The sequence below is a fragment of the Trachinotus anak genome, unplaced genomic scaffold (assembly GCF_046630095.1).
Source record: "Trachinotus anak isolate AG129_WGS33_773 ecotype Australia unplaced genomic scaffold, CSIRO_AGI_Tana_v1 ptg000002l, whole genome shotgun sequence".
NCBI lineage: Eukaryota > Metazoa > Chordata > Actinopteri > Carangiformes > Carangidae > Trachinotus > Trachinotus anak.
Window position 1 is genome coordinate 26,643,516 of NW_027273853.1, and position 15,218 is coordinate 26,658,733.

At 42.0% G+C, this 15,218-nt stretch overlaps 1 long non-coding RNA gene across 1 annotated transcript; it reads right to left on the reverse strand.

Moving 5' to 3' along the window:
* Positions 1 to 4,315: 4,315 nt before the first annotated feature.
* LOC139606482 (uncharacterized) lies at positions 4,316 to 15,030 on the reverse strand. The gene is made up of 4 exons (XR_011684629.1): positions 14,368 to 15,030; positions 13,299 to 13,851; positions 7,801 to 7,965; positions 4,316 to 5,910 (listed from the first exon to the last, which is right to left on the reverse strand). It is a non-coding gene; the product is annotated as an uncharacterized lncRNA (long non-coding RNA).
* Between the last annotated feature and the right edge of the window lie 188 nt (positions 15,031 to 15,218).

Genomic DNA, 15,218 nt, shown 5'->3' on the forward strand with positions numbered 1-15,218 from the left:
CTACAAAACCACAGAAGATCAATCAATGCATCAACACAACAGGATCCAATCAGGATTCAGTCCTGTGGTTTCAATATCAGGTGGTGGGCGGGGCAACCTTCTATACCTGTGTCCAGTTTGTGTTGAAGCCAGTCATCATCTTCTGGCTCGCTGCTGCTGCTGCTGCTGCTGTGTGTGATTGACAGCTCTGTTAAGTGACTTATCGATCAGCTGATTCATAAACACATCAGGAAAATATTCAGCTGCACAGCATCGAGTATCTGTCAGCCTCCACACACACTCTCATTAACATATTTCACACCTTTAACTAATTAACTCTGACAAGATTGGCTACTGAGTTTGCAAAAAATAAATCTTTGTACAAGGTTACCGGCTGTTTGTGCGTGTTTATGAACTGCAGTCCAAGCAGGTGACATGTAAAGCAGCTGATCCACTGAGAAAATGACAAACAGTGAAACTTAGTGGAGCTTTGACAGGTTCTTTTAAAATAAAGTCATTTCAAACTCAAAAATTTGCACAATTTTGATCCATGAGCACATCCTCAAACCTGAAAAATGGATAACAACACACAAAATATCTTCTATAATAAATAAATAAGAAGTTTTTGGAAGTATAAATATTTTTCTTCTGACATCAGTTCCTCTTCTCTTAACACTTAACAAATATGATATAAAATATCTTGTTATAAGAAAAGGTTTCCTTCTCTCACCGGTGCTAGACCCAAAACAAGAACCAACAACAAATCTGCTCCCACACAAGTGTCTACCACTGTGTGACAACAACAACAACAACACCTGGCTGTATCCATTTCCTGTGTGACGGATGGTTGTGTTGTGATTTAAGAACCAGAGCAGAGAAATCCATCCCAGCAGCTACAAATGGAGCCGTCGGCTAAGCAGAGCCCCCCCCCCCCCCCCCCCCCCACACCCCCGTCTCTCCTGCCACAGTCTGATAACATGACATGACATTATGACTGCAGGGTGAACTGCGGAATGTGAGATATCATCTCCACCGCCTCCACCACGCATCCGTGCTCTGAGGTGAGGCAGGAAGGACGTGTGCTGCAGAGGCTGATGCTGCTTATTTAAAGGTTTTTATTAACTACACACAGACGCTCACTGACAAAACATATTCCCCAACACCCACCCGAACCCAACCTGAATCTAGTTCCACACACATCTCCACCCTCAAACAGCCCTTTGAAAATTAAGTGGTTACTTTCCAAAAATGTCCATAAATGTCTCCGTCTCTTTCCAAAAGTCTCTGATCAACGTCTGAACTATACTAAAACCTTCTCACCGTGTGAAATATATTCACTCTCCAAAAGTGTCCAAACTATCCAGAATTGTATGAACTTCAAATTTTCTGACTTTTATTATTTTCCAAAATGTCCAAATTATCCCAACATTTTTGAACTTTCCAATAACATTTCCACTTTTCAAAGATGTCATGATTTTCCAAAAATATCTGATGAATGAAAACATTTTCAAAAAAATGTTGGACAAAAATTACCTTAAAAAAAATGTAAATTTTCCAAAATTGTCAACAATTACCAGTAATTTCCTCATGAGCTAAAACAACCTCACTTAATCAAAATATTTCCAAAATTTTATCATTTTCCAAAATTTTTTTTTTTAAGGGCAGAATTTCCACAAATATTTGAACTTACAAATTTTCTTTTAAAAAGTTTCAACTTTCCAAAATAGCATCCACTTAAAAGTCCAAGTTTTCAAAAAATGCTTCACTTTCCAAAAATTTCAAAAAGTTTTTTAAGATGTCATGATTCTGCAAAGATGTTCTCACTTCCCAAAAACACACATGGATGAACTTGTCTGCTGCCATGAATCCACTGATCAGACTGATGCAGCGTTGTCATGGAGACCCTGCATCAGATTAATCCTGTTAAAGCACCTCTCCTCCAGTCACCGACTGAGTTGCAGACGCTGTGGCAGCACAGTAACCATGAGGTGAAGACGGGGAATCGAGAAGAGATTTTTAAGAGAAGTTGCAGGAGGATTTCAGTTCAAACGAAGACCGAGTGTTGGGCTGCTCTTTATTTTTATTTTTACCTGCATGTTTGTTGAAACAACCAGAATTCACATTAGAGGAAAACTGAGGAGTAAAATAGTATTTTTTCAGTCAGACTGCAGTCTCTGTGTCACTTCTTCATATTTTCTTTTCTATCTCTATAAACTCTGACTTTCCCCAGTGTAAATATTCTTTTTATTCGTTTTATAAATTTAAATTTAAAGTCTATTCCTCGATCAAGATGTCCCACTTCTTTACTTTTAACCTCTGAAGAGTTTCGACCTCGAGGTCAGACCACATCTTCCAGAGAGGACGCTGCCCGTCTCTGAATCGAGCGGCTGCTGCTGTCATCTTTCGATATTCAATCGGTGACCTGCTCACTTTATTGGTTTTCATTTTTTTCCCTCTGTAATGAAATGAAGTGCAAACAGGCCCGCCGTCCTCCATGCATCACTGAGGCCACTGACGAGAGGATAATCAAATTGCTCATTTTCAATTTTTCATTTCTTTCATCATTTAAAAAGGCGCTGTCAGCTGCTCGGCCTCAGACTGACCTTCACTGATTATTATTTGTGCAACACTCTCCCTGTTCATTCTCCATCTTTCACCTCTTCCCTCCTCCTCCTCCAACCCTCTGTTCATCATCTCCTTTCAGCCGCCTGTCAAATGTTCATCTGCGCCCCCTAAACTGAAGAGTAAATAACCACCACCCCATAAATCTGTTCATTACTTTAGATATCATATTTTAATATAAGTTGACATTCTCAGGTCTCAGCATGATTCATGCTGTGCCATTGTTTTCTTTTCTTGAGTAATCATGGCTACAGTGACCAAAATCAGCGACTCAAACTTTGATTAAAAGTTGATGCAGTCAAATGAGTTTAGTGGCTTCAAGTTTCTGTCAAAGTCTGATGAAACGAATTAAGTCAAGACAATTTATTCACCATGCACTGAACAACAAATGTTGACCGAAGAGATTAAAAAAATACCAGATAAATAGAGCTGTGCAATAAAGAGAATAAGTTCATTTAAACGTTTGTATTTGCACGGCATACTAATTCAAATTATGCATGCATAGAAAGTTTCTTTTCAACCAGTGGGCAGCAGATGATAGCTGGCTGTATTAGCTCTCACTCACCGAAGTGAATAGTGAACTACTGCATATGTGCAACACAGAACTGTCGTGACCAAGCGGTGACATCTGGGACTGAAAAATGAAGCCAAACTGAAGGGCACTGCAGTTCCTCTAGTGACCACTGGAGTCTGGCTCCAAAAGGGAGCCACTCCCCACAGGCTCTCGTGTCAAAAGTCCAACTTTACAGCAGAAATAAACCTGTTAACAGCCTGGTACAAAAACACAGTCGTGGTCTGTACAGCTTCCTCTTTCATGACGACTGTACGGGGGTGAATTTTAATAAATCTCAACTGTTCAAATTGTATTAAGACTTAAAGTTATGCATAATTGAGGGTGTGGCCGCTTTCAGTGACAGGTGGGCGCCATCACAATTGGCTAGCTGCTCAGTTGCTCATCTGCTAGCTGCTAGGTGTCATCTCAGCTAATTCACAGTGACTGAACGTGACCTGTCAGCCATGTTTGTGATGTTTGTGGCTTTTGGAGTATTTTTTTGTGCAAATATCTGACAAATAATGTGTAATTTCTTTGTGTTGTTAACTCACTAACAGAATGTGAGGAGGTCTGTGCTCCTGATTTTAGTGATAGGTGAAATTCTAGTATCATATTATTTATGTTAGCACTAATTAGCAGCTTTCTGTGTCAGAGCTCACTTTAATTGGCTTGTTAACTAGCTAATTAGCCAGCAAATTAATTAGCCTAGAGTTAGCCTTTAAGCAAGATGCCATGATGCCCAGCTGTGCTAACCATGCTAACAGTAGCATAGGCTTGCCACAGTTATTAAACCATCATGCACCAAACTCTTGTCTCCACACATGTTAGACGGAGCCAGGCAGTGCCAAGATGGCGACGGCAGAGCAGCTCACTCTGAGCTTTAAAACCACTCTTTAGAAACCTGTGTAAACCTGCCACAGAAGCCATCTTTATGGAGTCTCTAACGACCTAAAGTCACATGTTTTGTCTGAGCTAGCTCTGGCTATCTTGTTAAGAGATGTCTTAAGAGGCAGAGACAGAGGAAAGACTCTGATTTTAAATGACACTTTTTTCCTCCAAAATGAAAGAAAAATTGAAACATGATCGTAACATCATATTTTGTACAGGTTATATGCAAAAAACACAGATTTCCAGTTTAATAATCAGAATCTGCACACTTATTCATCTGCTCCTGCCGGTAATGGTCCTTGACATTAGGCTGAGATCTGCAGACAGCGCCTGAGCTGGCTTCACCCACCTGACAGGTGGAAACTACACTCTGTTCAGCTGACTCCCGTGGTTACACTTCCTGTAATTACAATACCTCGTCTAGAAACAGAAACCCAGCTGTCATGTTTTCAAAAAGTCAAGTTTCACCATTTTTAATCCAACTTGTTTGAATTCATTCAAACACAAGTCACATAAAGCACAACCACACGACCAGTGATGTCACAACAGAGGTGAGGAGCACAGGCGGGGAGCGGGGGGGGTGCAGGCAGGAGCAGGAACAGGTTACAGGCAGGTTGGTAAAGTCTTCAGGATTAGAGGTTGAAAAGCAATGAAATTCCACAGAACGTGAAGAACTCAACAATCTGAGTGGGGAGAAGGACAGGTGTATATGCAGGGAACAGGTGTGCAGGTCGGCGGGAAGGTCAGGCGATAGAGAAGAGGAAGAGCAGGTGGATCCTGGAGGCAGGTGACTGTGACAGGGATAAAAGTCTGGTGGGTGGATGGAGAGTGACGGAGGAAAGGGGCAGAATGAACAAAATAAAAACAGAGACGGGAATCGACACAAGTGATGTCACAGGGCGTCACCTACAGTAGGCTATGGTTGATGTACACTCACTGTTCACTTTATTAGGAACACCTTCACACCTGCCTATTCATGCAATTATCCAATCAAAAAACTAAAATTGGCTTCCACAGTTTGCTTCTAATTGACCATACTGCATTTTTGTAAGATTGACTTCAAGCTCCCAGCCTCGTGTGTGTTAGTGATCTGCTGCAGTGATGAAGGGCAGTGTCATCGCTCTGTAACATGGACTCCTCCTGTCTGAAGCCTGACGTTCTGTCAGTCTGTTGTCAGCGATGTTTCAGGAGGAAGGTCTGCAGCTGGTGTCTGCAGCCCCGAACAGACTGACAGATAAATGCTTTTATAACCTCCACCCCCCTCCACCCCCACCCCACCCCGCTCCTCTCTGTCTAGAGTCGGTGGTGATTGAGCGGGGCGGCTGCAGAGGTCAGAGGTCAGGGGATGGAGGGATACAGTCCATCAGCTCCAATAGTGGGAGCAGAGAGAGGATGAAGCCAGAGATCAGAGTCAAAGTCCCAGTGGAGATAAATCTATTAGAGGAGAAGAGATGGAGGGAGGCAGAGGAAATACTTCAATTCTCCACCACTAAACTCTGACGCCCTGTTCTGACTCAGCGGGAAGTGAATTTTACAGTCTGATTTCATATCAAGTCAATGCAATTTTTTCCAGCTTATTATTAAGGTGTGCACTGCACGCTGTGATGCTACAGCAGCTTGAATTATACACAGTTTTAATAGCACTGCATTCAAAAAGATTCTGCACCACTTTCAAAAAGCATTACACATCCCCATGGGCAGATTATGGGACAGTGGGCCCCTAGGCACAGACATGTAAAAGGGCCCCCAACCCCACCTACTACACAACTTCTGCTAATCTCCTGGTGGCGTTCCTCTGCACATCTGGCCAGCTGTATCTTTTGCACAAGTAAGGAGCTCCTCCAAAGCCCCCGTGCACCAATCAGAGCCTGGTATGTAGAAGGATGTTTTTCCAGGTCCAAACCTCACGGAAACAAGAGGAAAAGCAGGAAATGTCCAATAGGATGGAGCCACGATCAGAGATATGATGCAAACACAGAAACACTCAAGAGTCTCTCCATGATATACAATGTTTAATATATTCTTATGTGCATTTTAGGTTTTTAAAGTTGGCTGAGCTGGTGCATTGTTAAAAAAATCAATAAACCTGGACTAAAACCCTCCTCAGATTAATGTATGACACCATCACCAGTGTCATATTTCCTTCACCTTTTCATTCGTTTTGAGTTTGACCGGCGCTCTTATAATGACCTCATCTCATTGTGTCTTCTTCTGCAGTGATTTAAAGGCACCTAACCGGAGATTTAACTCCACCAACAGTCATGAATGGAAACAAACTTTCAGATTCCTTGTCTGGAAATTTGTTTAAATTTGATCTAAAGTTGGATGTGAAGTTCCATCTGTGCTTTTGCTGCAGTGACAAGTCAAAGCGTCTGCTGGGATAAAGGCCTGTTGGCTCATATTTAACATCCATCTCTCTTCTATGTGAACAAACTCAGAGCTGCACTGAGTGAACTGAACCAGTTCATAACCAGGATCATGATACTAGTTATCAGGATCACTGGTTTTAGCCAAACAGCCTCAAAGACAAAGCTGAACTGGCTTCATGACACAGGTCTCTGGTGTCTTCGTGTCCTTCTCCTCCATCGCTCCAGTTTTAAATTCTCCTCCAGGTTTCCTCCTCTTGTTCTCCTCTGCTGCCTAATAACTCACTGCAGTTATAAATATATGAATCAAAGCTTATAAATTAATATCCAGCAGGCTTGTCTGAAACAGTTTGCAGTGTAATTCATCTTCTGAGCTCATGATCGGGTTATGTAAGTAAATATGGGAGCAATCCATCGCTGGCGACCTTGTTAGTCGCACCCGAGGTCGCCGCTAATTGGTGGGAACGAGCAAGTAAAGCGAGCGGCGGGAAGGAGGTGTCAATGAAATGGTTTCCAGCTCCCACACGGTGCTGCGTTCACCGAGCAGAGACGGCCAACGAGGGGAAACCGATGGCTTCGGAGGTCAAAGGTGAAGAGGAGCTCAATAGATTATAGACTAACAATATGAAACGAGAGAGGCTGTGATGTTGATTTATTTATTTCAGATTGAGCTATTTTTACTTCAACTGCATTTTGAATTTCTCTGAATGAATGAATGAATGAATATAAAACTATTACATGATTGAACAAATTACCAGATGCCTCCAACTCAAAATGTCATGATAAACTATGTGAGAGTGGAACAAAAGAAAGAAGCCAAATCAGCACCTGCAGAGAAGAAGCTGCTGCTGAGGGACGGGGCTCGTTTTTTTTTTTTTTTTTGGAGGGGGGGGGGGGGGCTGCACTAAGTATTAAAACATGCCAAGGTGAAGGAAATATGGTCACAATCTCCCCTTCATGAGTTACACTGTTGACTAATTCTTTTGCAGAACATTGTGATGTCACAGTGAAGTTGACCTTTAACCTTTTTGGATATAAAATGTCATCATTTATTTCTTATAGACATTTTAGTTAAATTCTGTCATAAATAGTGTATGAATTTGTGAGTCATGGCCAAAAATGTGTTTTTTTGAGGTCATAGTGACCTTTGACCTTTGACCACCTAATTCTAATCAGTTCATCTTTGAGACCAAGTGAATGTTTGTTCCAAATTTGAGGAGGTTCCCTCAAGGCGCTGCTGTTGATATCACGTTCAAAAACACACAATGATGCAGTTAAATTAAGGATGTCGTTGTGGGTCCTGGTTAAGATCAGCATCGCCTCAGCAAATCAAACCCAAACACAACAGGTGCATTCTGGGTCAAGCTAACATGAGGATCCTCCAGCACTGACCTCTACAGAAACCTCCACCTCCAGTTAAAGTGTGTGACTGTTGTCCTGGATCCCTGCAGAGCTTCAGCTCAAAGGTTTCTGTTACCTTTGAGGGCGCTGGGCGGACAGAGCGTCTGAGTGGAGCCGTTACAGTTGTTGTATTTGAACAGGTGGAGAAGCTGAAGCCTGTGGAGGACGCAGACAGGTGAGTACGACAGTAAACGCACTGATGGATGTAGCTCCCACCAGTGTTGTGGAATGGCTTCATTCTGCTGTGAAGGTGGCAGGTTGTTTCATTTATGCAGTCTACTGTTTCTAGTCGCAACCGCCACCAAGGTGTCCATAGCTCTTTTCATTTACACCCCCCCCCCACAGGAAGGGAAGTAATGGTTTATTCAATCAGTCTCCCAGACCGTCTGCCATGTTATGACAACCTATTAAACACTGAATTAAATGTGTTATTTGCCCCCGAGGACAGTGGACGTTTTTGCCAAATGTTTGACGTTTCCATTCTGAAAAGCTGTTTGTTCACCTTCTGTTGCTGCCGAAGGGGCCGGCGCCACGGTCGCCACCGCCACCGCTTCAAACAGAGATAAATGGCCCATCAGCGCGGATGTAGACAGTGCGACTCCGACAACCCAGAATGCCGCAGTGTCAGAGTGTGAAGGGCCGGCTGATTGGCTGTGAAAAATGAAATGTCACTGACTGTAACCGAGTGTTGGCTGGTGATGGCGTCACGCTCCGGCTGTCAGCGCCAGTCGTCCTGGTGCAGCCACATGACAGACGGCTGAGTGAGAGGTTACTGCTGAGAATATTAATATTTAAATGCAAACACTGAACAACACTTTTATTGCGTGTAAAGCTACAGAGGCAGAGCTGCTGTGCTGTAAAATGAATCTCTGATCGAATGGAGCGTCTGTCCAGCTGATCAGTATTGATCTTTTAGCAAACTGTAGCTCCAGGTAGGGAATCCTGGGTAAACTGCGTCCAGCTGCTGATGGTCAAACTAACATCAAGCCGCTGTTTGACTGTTTGTGTGTTTGTGCACAGTGAGGTGTTTACACTACCTGGAGACTGGGCCAGCCGACTGCAGAAATCTTCTTTGAACAATGGAGATTTCTGCAGTTTTTTGGTTTTACATGGAGATGGAGTAATTAGTGAGGTTTTACTTTCATTTTTGCTTTTAGATAGATAGTTGACGCTCTTGTTTTGTGTTCCCACTTTTCAAAATCTTACTTTTGTCCTTCAACTTTTCCACTTTCACTTTGATTCACAGACTAAAGTCTCTCTTCAGTGTCTTCTGACTGTCCAGCTGAAAAGATCCAGCTGTGAGGAGCTGATCAACATGTTGATTCGCTCATCTGAGTGTCCTTCTGTTGTTACTGTGAGCTTTCAGTGAACGAACTGAGCGACTCCTTTAAGGACCTTTTTGTTCACATGATCACAGTCAGCTTCTCTATGTAAATCCTCCATTACTGTGTATGTAGTCTGTTGCAGAGCTGCGCTGCCGATGCAAATGAATAAGTTACTGTTTCAGTTTAAAGCAGGAACAGTTTTTTAAGTGAAGACAATTTTCAAAATGGAAGAGATCTGGTAAAGAAGTAAAGAAGAAGTAAATAAATCTTCGCAAGCTTCTAAACTCTGTATAAAGTGAGGACACTTTGATTTGGTGAAGTGAAGGGTCACTATCGGAAGCAGGGGCTTTTTTTAAAAAAAAGTGGGCACATTTGTTGAAATTGAAGAAATTCAAATAAAAAAAAGGTCTGAGGACGTTTTTTGCAAACTGAGACTCAGTTTTGTAAATTTAGGCCATTTTGATTAGTGAGGACATTTTGGCACATTAATTCCCAATGTCAACGCAGGTCCTCACGAGTACAGTGTACAGTGTGTGTGTGTGTGTGAGTTTAGTGTCCGTCCTCCACAGGCGTCCCTTCGCTCTTTCTTATTAATCACAGATTACTGACCTTTCACTCCGGTCGGGGACACGCCCTCTGGACTGTCTCAGGGGAAGGGAGGAAGGAGGAGGGGGTTGGGGGGTGGGTGGGGGTTTCTTGTCAGTGTACCTGGACAGAGTACCAGCCAATGTCCACCATGACCCACCCCCCACCCCCCTCTTGCTCTCCACCCTGTGTCTGCTGCTTGCTGTGACACCAACATCCATCACCTCTGGATGCAGGTCGACATCCATCAGCAGTGGAGCTTCAACAGGCCGGCCCCGCCCCCCTGTGTGTGTGTGTGTGTGTGTGACATATTGACCTGTCATGTGAATATCTAATGAGGACCCTGAGAGTGTGTTTCCATCACAGATTCTCTTGGAGTTTAGACGAAAATGTGAGAAAAGTTCTGACAAAGTGAAAAACGTTTTGGGAAAGTGGGAGAACATTTTTGTAAAATCAGGATTTTCAGGGAAAGTTGGGACATTTTTGTTAAGTGAAGACATTTTTTGTGGTGATATACTTGAAAAACAGGGACTTTTTAATTTTTTTACAAAGATTAGGACATTTTAAAGAAGTGAAACTAGTAAATATTCAGTTTTTAGAAGCTGCTATTCGTCAATTTTTGACATGTTTACTAAATCAAAATAATGGTTTAACTATTAGTCATTTATCATGATTGTTGCCAATTAATTTTCTGTCTATTGACTGATTGATTAGTGTGAATAATGGTTGGGTTCTTGGGGTCAATAGGGGCCAAACCACAGAACAGCAGACGTTTTGTCTTTTGTCACAGTAAGAAAAACTGATAACGTTAAAGGACAGATTTCTCTATTTCTATCTATCAATAATTCTGATTAATAAATAACATGTTATATTAAATACTGTATTTCAGCAGATTCCTCTTGTTCCTCTTGTTGTGCAGCACGTCATGGAAGTTGTCAGAGCAGGTGAGAGAAGGTTTGTTTCCACTTGCGACTCTTTACGAGGCGTCAGTTTCCGTCCACCATGATAAACCATGATTTACGCCCGTCATGTTGGGCTCTTATCAGGTTTACATGTTGTAGTCTGAATCTGACATTACTTACCTGCCACCACCGTCCACATGAGAGAAGATCTGAGAGATAAATAAATAAAAAAATACTTAAAAAGATCCCGGTAACTACACTTTAAATCATTTTAACTCTTGTTGCCTTAAAATGTGAGTTAACTGAACTCAGGTTGAACTGTGGTTAGTTTATGTTTTTAATAACTGGTTGAAATGAAGGGGAGGACTTTGTATAAACCCACAGTTTATATATATGTATATTTTTCTTACTGTTTGATGTCTTATTATAACAAATACACGTTAAAAATGTATGAAGTAAGTTAAATAGTTTCCCTTTTTATGAGTAAAATGAAGTTAACTGACCTTTCTTTCTCACTCCTCAGTTTGAAGAGTCAGTTCTTCTTTTGACAAGAAAACTTTATATCAGAGTTCGTACAAGGCTGAACTTTGTTAAATGAAATGAGTGTGTTCGCAGGTCGGGGCTAAATTCAACACTAACCAGGGTTAACACTGTTTTCATCATTATGAAAAGAAACAACCATGACTTCATTTAACATGTACTACAGCAAGTTTCCATCATGAATGGGTTTTTCAAACTACACAAAATAAAAGCCTCTGGAGGGTTTTAACTCTCGAACAATGCATGCTGGGAAATTCAACTCAAAGTGTGAAAATTAAAATAAAGTCTAAGTTGAATTAACTTCAAATGAACGAAACCTACATAATGACATTAAGTCGATGAGAAAAGACTGATTCCTGTGTGATGTTTTACAGTGTTTTGGTTTAAAATATCAGTTTGAAATAGTGAGAAGGGATGAGAGGAGGATTTCAGTGTGGGCGGCTGTGGCTCTAGAGCAGGTCGTCCATTAATCACTGAGTCAACCCTCTTCTGGACGGTGAGGACGTTTTTAATTTAAATTAACAGCTAGTTTATTTTTGGTTGTTTTTCATTGTTCGTCTGAAATCACGCCTACGCTCTATCATAAGTGTGATCTGAGAGGAAACCCTCAGAAGCAGAAACCTACTGTGGGTTCCTCATTTTCAGCGTTGAGTGTTTGACCATTAAATGAAAGATCCACTGTTAATAGAAAGTGATTCCTCTTCATAGCTCAGAGCTTTAAGATTTCTGTGGCCTTTTCATTTTAAAAGGTACTAACCAGAGTCCTTGGCTGACATTGTTACACCTCTATATTTTAGAGCCGTCAGACGGCCTCCCTCCCTCTGCTCCAGAACAAGTTTCCAGCATTAAATCAAAGCGGAAAATTAATGACAGTCGACGCTGTACCTGAGCTCCCTGTCCGCTACCTGCTGGATGTTTAACAAAAAAAAGAAAAAAACTTTATTTAGGTCAGAGCGTCCCCTCTGGTAACAGAGGATCTTCTGGCTGCTGTTTCTGGAACAGATTGTGTGGGGATTTCGACGGGATGCCTCCATGGCAATAGAGATTAGGCAATTAACCTCGATGTCACTGTAATTATTAAGACACTTTAGCAAAAAATGAATTAATTTCCCAAAAGGTGCCAGGAGAAAAGGATGTGCTGCTGCTCAGCCGCGGAGAAACAGAGAGTGATACCACGTCGATGGGTAATTAGAGGAAATAAAGAGAGAAACATAAAGCAGAGCATTCATCGTCTCAGCACGTAGAGAGCTGTATGAAGTCAGATGAAGCTGTAGTCGCTTTCCTCTGAGGCCGAACCGAGCCGGGCTGCGTTCACAAGCCGTCAAAATATCACTTTCATGTTAGTGAAACTCTGGATTCACTTCAGCCTCTGTTTTTAAAACGCACAAATCCTCTTTCTCTGCTTCACTTCCTGTTGATCATTTTCTAAACCACCACCACAGTTTAACCAGGGAGAGTCTCGTCTGCAGTAATCGAGATGTGACATCTGTATTAATAGTGATATTGGCTTAATGTACAGATCCAGAGCTTCCATCTGTCCGTCCGTCATCAGCCGCTTCATCCAGGGTCCGGTCATGTTGGCAGCAGGTCCAACAAAGTAGCCCAGACGTCCATGCTCCTCCTGGAGGATCCTGAGGCGCTCCCAGACCAGATCAGATATATAATCTCTCCAGCGTGTTCTGGGTCTACCCTGAGGCCGCCTACCAGCTGGACCGGCCCAAAGACCTCCACTGGAAGGCGCCCGGGAGGCGTCCTGACCAGAGGCCCTTTTAATGTGAAGGAGCAGCGGCTCTACTCCGAGCTCCCCTCCAGCATGTTGACATCATTTTTTTAGACACATTTCTTCTGCCGTAGAAAAATTATAAAGGGCGTTTGTTTTTGTTTTTTTGTATCAGTGTTGTGAAAAATCATTGAAACAAATCCAGGAAAAGGACCTGAATACGGTGTCTGCAAGACTGGGATAATATCTAATACCTGAGCAGAAGCATCATCAAGACCAGGTTTGCAAATAAAGACAGCCAGCATTCAAATTGAACATCACTCATAAATAAATACAAATCAGTGTGAAAATGTGCTGCATAAATACACACAAACAAATGGTGCACCTGTAGCAGAGACTCCAAACAACCCCACTCACCTCTCTGTGGCTGGCCACCTGTGCTTGTCCTCTCTTCCCCTTCTCTTCCTGCTGTCATCTGCCTTTGTTGTAGCTGAGTGTTTGCAGGTGAGGTAGAAGGGGGCGGGGCTGAGTGCTAGTAAGCAGGGTTGTGTTCAAGAGCCATGAGTTAAAAACTGTTTTATGAAACTTAAACTTGCAGGGATTTTGGCACAAATCCAGGCAGACACTGTTCAGATTCTCGTCTCCGACTAATTTTAGAATCAGGCCGATTCAGTTGTTGTTTAACTTGTTCACACACATTAGAGAGTCTGTTTTAATATTAACATAAAGTATCATATATTTTACATGTTGCTATATTGTTTAAATCTTCCAGCCATCTACATTATCTCTCTCTTTTTGTCAACACCGAGGGTGCAGTGATCCCGTTTGAATAAACTTTATTCGACCTGTCACTGGACAAAACCAACTGTGTGCCGGTCAGTTGATCTGTATAGAAGCTGGAGGTTGTGTCCACAGAAAGACTAGTCCATGTCCATCCTGAGAGTTTATGTCCTGCATCCTACATGAAGCTCTAAAAAAAAAAAAAAAAATGTGAATTTTTCTGTTACTACATAGACATTCTGCAGTTCAGGCTAAGTTCAAGCAAATAAAACACAGTTTGACCCAGTCTTTACACTTCACACATCTTATATTTTAGGCTAAAAAAAACGAAGCCCACCCTCCAAACTCTTTGCATACTGAGTAATTCTCTCTGTGCTCAAAGCTTCTTCCTCAGGGGTTTAGCTAATGGTTGATCAAATCAGCTCCTAATAAATCTAATAAATGTTAAATCTCCCAGAAAAAACAGATAGAAAACTACTTTATTTCCAGAGGCCTCCCACAGATGTACAAACCTGCATGTTTTAATATCAGAAACACTGATTTTAGTCACCTGTAATTTTCCCCTGCTGTGAAACACATTTCCTTCTTTTTCCTTCTCCCACGCAGATCTAAATATTCACCTTTTTTTACATATCGCTGCTCATTTCGGGAAAGTTTTTTTTAAAAAATCTAAATATTAAAACCATTTAAGTAAAATCCCTTTCACCTCTTCTGTCATCCTAAGTGGAGCAGCGGAGTCTCTCTGTGGAAATGGCTCATGAATAATTACAGTTAAAGACTCTGTTGACAGTACATTGGTTTCCTGAGAGTCTGCGGTGGCGTTAATATTAACATCCTGCATGTCCCTGCCGCTGCTCTCCGTTTGATGGACACGTCTGAACATGTGGGAGGACGCAGGAACCGCCGCCCACGTCGTCAGCACCTCACTGATTGATAGTCACCTCCAGCCGCTCCGCAGGCTCGTTAATTACATCTGAGTGTGCCGAGGATTAATGAAATCAGTGTCATCATTGCAGCACGGAGAGGTCGGAGGTCAAAGAGAGACCAGAGGGAGCTGTGTTAGTGAGTGGGAGGAGTGTGAGGAGCATAATGCAGAGGGATATGATGGCATTTTAATTAGTATGCTAATGTGTGACAGTGTGAATGTTTTCAGCTCACACCGTTCCCATTAATTCTCCTCAGTTATTTATGAAGATAACAAGTGAGATGACAAATCCTGAAGTGAATGTTGACATGAGGGTTTGAACATCACAATCCTTTTTAACGCAGGGCGATTTATCAGATTTGCTAAATAAAAACACATCTTTTGTGTCTGAGCAAGGACAGCGTGTGTTAATTAATATGTTTTTGTATGTTTAATTCAAAAGAGACAGAGTTTATTAAAGCTGAAATATCCTCCAGCTGCGTAAAATGTTATTTGTTTGCCCAATTAAAACTGTACAGTTCAGGTACAATAACAGAGCAAAGGAACATGTGCAGCAGAGGAAAAAGCCAGAGGGTTATACACAGTCTGCCTGATACAGAAATAAAATAAAAAATGGCAAGATAAAATACAAT